Raw genomic sequence first — 8,369 nt, forward strand, 5'->3', positions numbered from 1 at the left:
TCGGTCGACTCGCCGATCGGCCAGGGTAAAAGATTTTGATCGGGCGCCATAGAAGGCACCTGAGCAAAATCTGCCGTCAGGGCTGAATCGTCAGAAGGAGGTAGAAATCCTATTGTTTCTACCTCCTTATCTGCCGTTTCAGCCCTGAACGTTAGTGGTGGATTGAACGATCTTTCGTGCGACCGATGGTCGCACGAAAGATTGCAAATCACCACGTGTGTGGCCACCTTAAGAAAGGCAATAAGAGCTGAAATGGCATGCAAAGTCTGCCCCATGTATAGGCACATGTAATCCATAAAAAAAACCCTCAAGTCATTTGCCATACACTGCGGAGGGCAAAACTGTGAAAAGGGGCCATTTTCTTTTCTCTTACTTGAGTACAAATACAATTTAAGATTATTTTCTTATACTGAAATGAGAATCAGTTCCTTCATAGTGTGTGACATTAGTACATCTGAGACAATTTGGATTGCAACCCCTCTAGTGCCGGCTGTATATTTATGCAAAGTGAAACCAAATGATTAGCTGTGGAAGGAGAAGTGATGTGAGTGAATAGCCACCAGACAAGACATTCTGTGCTCCAGATCTGAGAGAGCTTCAGTATTCTGCCAAACAGTAATGTAGCCATTCAGCCTGGCAACGACGCAGTACAAGCTGTATTCCTAGTGCCAAGTCTGTTGTGTGCTCACTAAGAGATGAATGCAAAGCACATCTGGAGGCACTAGAGCAAGGCTTTAACTCATTTCCATTAAGCCTAATAAATAGTGCTCCAAGGCAGAGAATTACCATAACAGGCTTATGTTTTACTCTACTAAATTTTAAACCCATCTAAAAATTTTTGCAAATCCCAAATTAGTTTGAAACAATCAGCTATTCTACTTATTTAAAATCCACAGTAATCTGGGTATGTAGGCCAATGGTAGAAAATGTTGTGCTGTATAAAGTGAAAAGGAGCCAGCATTATAAATTATACGCAGCGCTGAGAAGGGACAGTCAGGTTGGCAAAACAGTCAGGTTTAGGAACTTCAAGTAACAATTACTTACAAAAGCAGCCCTATTAGTGAAAAATGACCAACATGACCTATAGGTAAATTTCAATGTACATTCATATTTTAAAAAGTAGTTTTTACGTGTCAGAATCAATTTACTGTTCTTGCAATTACTTCTGTTGCCTTAGTTGCAATTAAAAACCAATTTCCTTGCCTGTATTTTGTTTGGAGGAAACCCTCCTAGACACAGGCAAAGATCCCATTTTTCCAAACCAATGCACTTGGGGCGGTGTGGGCTTTTATTGGGCTGGATGTTTAAACTTTTAACATTCATTTTTATGTGCTTTTTTTGCTTTATATTTTATATGAAAGTGTGATTTACAAACATGATCAAAAAATGAATCCTACCTTGTAAAAATAAGAGCCTGTCTGCTGTATCTACACCTCTGTATGCCATGAGGTTGGTAAGTACTCTCCACATTGTATTGTGTGTTAGGGGGTCTGCCCAGATCCCCAGATTAGCAGATGTTTCATATATATTGTGTAATGTCAGCTTTCATGCATGGGGTGACCTGAATGTGTAGGTTGCTATATAAACCACAACCTTGGTTCCATATGCTGGCCCTTTACACTGTGGGGGGGGGGGGGGGGTTAGGGCAATAAAAGGGCACAGGAACAGAGATCCTACATGCATGCAATTTTATAGATTTCACAAGTAATTAGCTGCAGGTGCATGGGTCTCTATAAAAGTACACATTCCTTTTGATCCATTATACAGGGTGTTTGCTGGCCAGTCGTTATTGAAATTCTACATTGAAGTCTGTGGAGCCCATGCACAGGCTGGAAGCCATAAAATGGCAAATGGGGGCCACTAAGATTGTAGGTTCAACAGGGCAGGGACACAATTCCTCTTTTATTATTTTATTGACCCCTGTTTGTAATTTACCGTATATCCGTATAAGCCGATCCAAATATAACCCGAGTACCTAATTTTACCTAAGAAAACTGGAAAACCTTATTGACTCGAGTATAAGCCTAGGGTGGGAAATGCAGCTGCTACTGCTAAGTTTCAATAATCAAATAAATAACAGATAAATAAATAATAAATAACTTTAGCGAAAGAAAAATGCTACAGCAGCAGACAAAAGCAAGTTTGGGAAGGCTAAGGAAGCTGCCATACTAATTATCAAGTACTTGCCATCCTGCTGTGTGTGCGCTCCCATCGTATCAATCATGTGCTTCACTCATATGCTGTGTGCGCTCCCATCATATTAGTGCTTTGTGCTCATCCAATCGTATCTGTGTGTGCTCCCTGCATATAAGTGATGTGTGCGTGTCCCATTATGGCGCGTCACATTATGGCGTGCGCAGGTACGCACGCATACACATCCGTCCATGGGGGGGTTGTTTGTGCGCAATTTTTAGTGCTGAAAAACTCGGCTTATACTCGATTATATACGGTAAGTACTGTTCTGTACATTATTATAATCATCTTACTCTGTTATTTATGAAATTGGTCATGTATTTAAAGGAATACACTTTTAAGAAATGAAACAGTTAATGTCAAACCTTCAGACCTCCAGAGGTGATAATGTTGCCACTTATTTGGCAATGGCAACTCATTCCTATGGATTAGGTTGGCAGCACAAAGGGAAGAGGGATATAATATAAGAAAAGCATCTCCTGGGGCTAGGCCTATAGACAAATGGCATGGGTAGGGTGGGGGTACATGATGGAGCAAAACAAGATTTTTTTTACAGTGATTGTAGGAAAGGCTATGGTGGGAAGTAAACCACCCAGGGGTGCTGCTACCATAGGGTAAGGTGAGAATCTTCCCTCAAGCAGCAGTGCCCTACATGTTACCAGGGCTGAAAATGTCCAAAATTAAACTGGAAATTTGACTCTTTTAGTGCGGAGAGTGCAATTGCACTAGTACTGTGGCCTTCCCTGGACCTGCTTGGATGCGGAGGGGTGAGGGGGCGGCACAGAGAAGGGCAGCTTGGCACCCAGAAACACCTCTAAAACCACTATGTTGCCAAAATTCTCTCTCCCCAAAACCTCTGTATCTTGTTTACATAGGGGTATCTCGTCTTACTCTAAGAAGTAAGAATGTTTGTACTTTATCCTTTGTTATTTCTTTAAATAACTGAACTTTCACCATAATATTGGCTTTCTATTCTATTCATAGCAGTTACAGATGGAAACAAGCTTAGCAATGTTTCTTATACCAGCATGTCTAAGGTAAGCTTGAATAATCCATATGTAAATATTTACGTTGTCGTTTTTACTTTATCCCTTTATTTAACTACACTGCCTTCACCACAGTACAGTGGAAAAGACTGCAAGTTTTGACAGAAAAGCAAACAGATGAGCATCACTTTACCTAAAACATGCCAAGACTTGACTTGGCACAGCCTCCAATCCACTGAGTTCTGCATTATAAAAAAAAAAGCTTTGCAAACATTTGAGTTTTAAAAATACTCCAGAGGCATCAAGCAAGTTCCCTGGGAACAAACAGGATTAATGAAAGGGCTCATTGGCCTGTTAAATACCAAGCAGCACCAAGAGGGAATTTTATAATCAGATAAACCATAATGACAAAATAATGACACCACAATAATAAAAAAATCTCCACTAAATATATCAGCAGAGATCAGCATCAGACTAGGGGACACTGTGACTGCTCCTAACACCACCTTCATGCCCACATGCGCGCACAACCTGATCCTAAACCATCTCTCAACTTAAAGTGGCCATACATGTGCTTGCCAATATCTGGCCAAAAAACATCCAGATGACAACTGGGCAGGTTTAAAAATCCCATTGGGGCAAGAACAGCATAGGCACTCCAACTAGGGTACGCCAGAGCCCCCTGCAAAAAAAACTTTTGAGGGGCTCAGCGCACAGCTTGGGCCCCCACTAACTACCAGCCTCCTGCCACAGTCTCCCGCTGGAGTCTACGCCACTGGCAGCCATGGGTATATAAAAGATTGCAGCTGCTAGGTTAAGTTGTGGTAATTTGGACAATGGGGCCCATGGGGACTGGGGCCCACTAGAGTTTTTTTCCTGTATTCTGGTGGGCCATTCCAACACTGGCAGACATCCCCACTAACTGGCAGTTTTGTTCAGTCGATCGTCTTACCAACGAGTCTGAAAAGGAAAGTATTGGTTTCCAAGAGATAATGGAGATGCTGGTTCAGACACAGCTTTTGGCTTCTTCATAACCTTGTAAGCATCTTGTAGCCTTGGAAAAGACACATAGTAACTTCCCGTCCTTGTACTTTAATATCCATAGAGTGCTTCCACTTTCATGGGATAAATAATACATCATGTAGCTCCCATTATTGCTACAACATTTTTAGGGGGCACTGAGAAGGGTCAAAGAGGCCTATATTGAGTGGAGTGTTCCAACCCATAGTAACCTGTATCCTTCAAATTGGTTCAGTTACTCCACGTTACAATGTGGGCAATTTGGATCTCAAAATTACACTTTTAACATTGTACTATTTTGTAAATGGGTTGTTTTAGTTCATTAACGAACCACCATGCTCCCCCCATTATTATTTGCAAGTGAAAAACACATTTACCACACTTTAGTGATTTTAATATTGCAAACAGGGCTATGATTCCCACCATTCCATGAGTTTTGTTTCCATGCTAAGCAAAACCACTTAGACATCTTCATAAATTATCAAAGCCAACAACAGAATTTTACAGACAGTAAGAACTAAAATAATAACAGATGGATCCTTATATTGAGAAATACCCACTTGAATTAAGACATGAATATAAAGCACTATTCTGTCTTTTCTCTGCATAATATTATAACAAGCCAATTTATTTACACCTACTAACTGTCTGCCGTGGAAATTCTACACTCCCCTTTAATGCTATCTTCCTGACAAATCTTTCTATTAATGTAACATAAATGTAGCTTTTACCATGGTAACGGTATGTGATGTGCAGCAGGCGGAAAAAAGATGAGATAAATGCAGGTGAAAATAAAGAGTTGAATTAATGCCATAAATGCTGTACAGAACAAAAGTACAAGGGCTGAATAGCCTAAAGCACAATAGTAACATTATTCAATGATGTTAAATAGTCTCTATAGTTCCTGTTCTCAGTTTAACTTTTTCACTTCCATGGGGCATAGTATCCTTTTCCTTAAATGTTAATGCAGGGCTGGGGATTTACATGTATAGACTCAGGAAACCCTTATGGCACGGGCCCATCGCAGAGACAAAGGCATCAGTCCAACCGCAGTCTCAGGGAATGTACAACTATACTTGCAATCATAGTCCTGCGAAAAGGTGAACATTATCCCAAGTCAATCCAGTTTATAGCAGACTGGAAGAAATTCTCTTACAGAATTTCCTTGTGATTTGCTCCATCCCTTCTTACTTCTGTTAGGGTACCTGGTCCCTACCAATGAAAACAAACTAGCAAACTTCCCTGTAGGTATGGGTCAGCTAATCAAGAACTTGCATAACACTTGCCGGTATGGGAGAGTGGCACAAAAGAAACCATTACTATAAAAGAACCATGTGAAAAAACATCTGGAGTTTGCCAAAAGCATAGCAGTGACCAGCTGTGATGTGGAAAAAGATTTTATAGCCATGTACAAAGCAAAATGTGTGGTGCTATGAAGCTGCTTTTCATCAGTAGGCTCTAGGCATCTTGTTAAAACAGAATAAAGACTGGATGGTGAAAAACAGAGGTGCAAGAATTTGACCTCTAATTCAGAATGCTCGGGACCTGGGGGTTTCAGGATAACAGATCTTTTCGTAATTTGGATCTCCATACCTTAAGTCTAATAAAGATCATTTAAACATGAAATAAACCCAATAAGATTGTTTTAGCTCCAATAAGCGTTAATTATAGTTTAATTAGGATTAAATACAGTAAAGTATTATTAAAGAGATGTGTTATATGATTTGACCATTTTGCTCAGCTGCAATTGGTCTGATTCAGATCTATGTATGAAGTAAAAGTTAGGGAACCTGTATGTTGTATTGTCACTGAAAGAGGTGGGGGGTTTAGTATAACAGGACAATGAGTGTAAAGGCAAGACCAAAGTAAACCTGAACTGGCTCAGGAACTAATGTATACATGTCATCTAAATAATCTGAACAACCAGCAATAGTCTGTTTGGAAGACTAGGCCAAATCATCCATCTTGTGTGCCAAGCTGGTCCATACTGACCCCAATAGACTTTAAAGGGGATGGAAACCTTGCTGCATGGCACTGCTCAACCAAACCAAACATACTCATTTGTTGCTGGACTACAAATCCTGCAATGTAATTTATAATGAAGGTTGAGGCATGCTGGAAGCTGTAGTCCAGCAACACCAGGGTTGTATTCTTAATTAAAGCAATATTGCACAATATAAAATTTCTACAATTTTCCCCAAATCTCCACAGCCAGTGACTGCTTTAAAATGTGAAAAATCCTCCAGTGAGAATCCCAGCTGATCTGTGTAAATCTGGCTCCCTATACTTTGTTCCTACAATTGGAGTTGGAAACTTTAAGCACAGTTTCCCAGCACTGAACAAGTCTGTCCTTAATCCCCATGTCTGATTCCAGCGTCATATATATGTAAGATAACAGTAAGATGCCTGACATAGTGCTGGGAATCAGCATTCTTGCTGGTCAGTTCATTTGCTTCTATAATGAAGTTTTTAATCGCTAGTATTCTTATTGTTGAATTTTCTTGCATCCTTAATTAGGTTTTTGCACCTTCTATAGCAAAATTTGGGGGGCGCAGTGGGACAGCATCATGGTTGGGTTTACAACCCATTAAAGCTGTTATTGCTGCAGAAGCAAAATAAAAAAAACATCATCTTATTCATTAAAATGGGAAAATTGGTCATGGGTTAAACTACTTTTGCAAACCACTATAAAAGGCTATCAAAGGTGCAGTGTGTTGTAGTTTAGTAAAAGCTGAGGGGGTCAAAGGTTGTGCATCCCTAAGGCTGAGGCCCCATCCTAGATTCATTAACCAGGGGCCCATAATCTAACGCCAGCACTGGTGACTTTTTAGAAAAATCCTGCACTTCTTATAAGGTCACTTCCATATGACAAATTAAGTTGCTTCATATGAAAAAAAGATCTTTATTATAAATCAGTAGATGTGTGAGAGAAAGTACCTTTATATAAACCATTTTCTATTCATTTAGCAATAATTTGGCTCACAATGACTCCACCACCATGTCAATACGCCTGCTGATCTGGCTGGTCCAAATCTGCTGGTCCTCTGTGCTGTTACTAAAACCGTCAGTGTTAACACCACTCCACACTCTGCTTAGTAAGAGATCTATATATATGCAGATCCATTAGCAGCACTTCTGATGAATATTTTATAAAACTATTAAGAGCCAATTAGGTAAGAAGATCCAGAAGGGATTTATTTGGGAACACGTTTAAGTTTCTGCATAATGAAAATGATTTTTCCCTAGGGCTCAGATATTGATTTAGTTTCCCAGTGTGTATTACTTATTCCCAGGTTTGGTCATTCAACACATGATCAGAAAGACTCTATTAAACAGATATTATTGTGCACAATGGAATATTGGGTTAAGGGGCCCTTGTATCTGCTGCCCAGGTGCAGACACTGTGCGGGGGGGTCTAACAGTTAAAATGGGTGAGGGATTAGTTCCACATTACAGAAAGACCCCTTATCCAGAAAATCCCAGGCAATTCAGACATTTGCACAGGATAGAAGAAACAGCATTTTCCAAAATTAGAGGTATAACTGAGTACCACAATCCCCACATTTTAAGGTTTTGAGGGACCATTGTTCCATAGCAACACCAGCTTAGGTCTTTTAGGGTACGTATGTGCCAAATTTGAACAGTGTTTGAGAGTAATTTGACCCATTCCTCCTGGCAGATTTGCTTCAGGTTGTGATGATTCTCGAGCTCCCTAATTTTCAAGCAGTGCCACAGATTCTCAGTTGGGTTTAGATCATAGCTTTGACTAGGTTATTGCAGGGCATTCACCACTTTTGTTCTTGAGCCTCCGGTATTACTTTGCCTCGTTACCTGCTGAAAGATCAACTTAAGCCTAAGCTTCAGCTTTTTTTTTAAGCAGATTCAGACTCTGGAAATTGCCATATATTATAAGTGACCCAGGTGTGATGTGGAAAAACACAAAAGGAGTCACTAGCATAATATTTTGTGCGTGTTAGGCTGGAATTATTTTTGATTAGGCTCTATTGACCCTGTCCCAAACCTCAGGTAAGCTGTTGGGGTTTACAATAAAAGTGATATTTTCCCAGTTACCTTTCCTTGGTTTGCTCTCCAGCCTTGATTCCCAGCCAGAGAATGTGTATGAGTATGCAGGCAATTGATATTGTGCGCGTGTCTTACAATGAGACAGGC

Source organism: Xenopus tropicalis, chromosome 1, assembly GCF_000004195.4.
Source record: "Xenopus tropicalis strain Nigerian chromosome 1, UCB_Xtro_10.0, whole genome shotgun sequence".
NCBI classification, from domain to species: Eukaryota; Metazoa; Chordata; class Amphibia; order Anura; family Pipidae; genus Xenopus; species Xenopus tropicalis.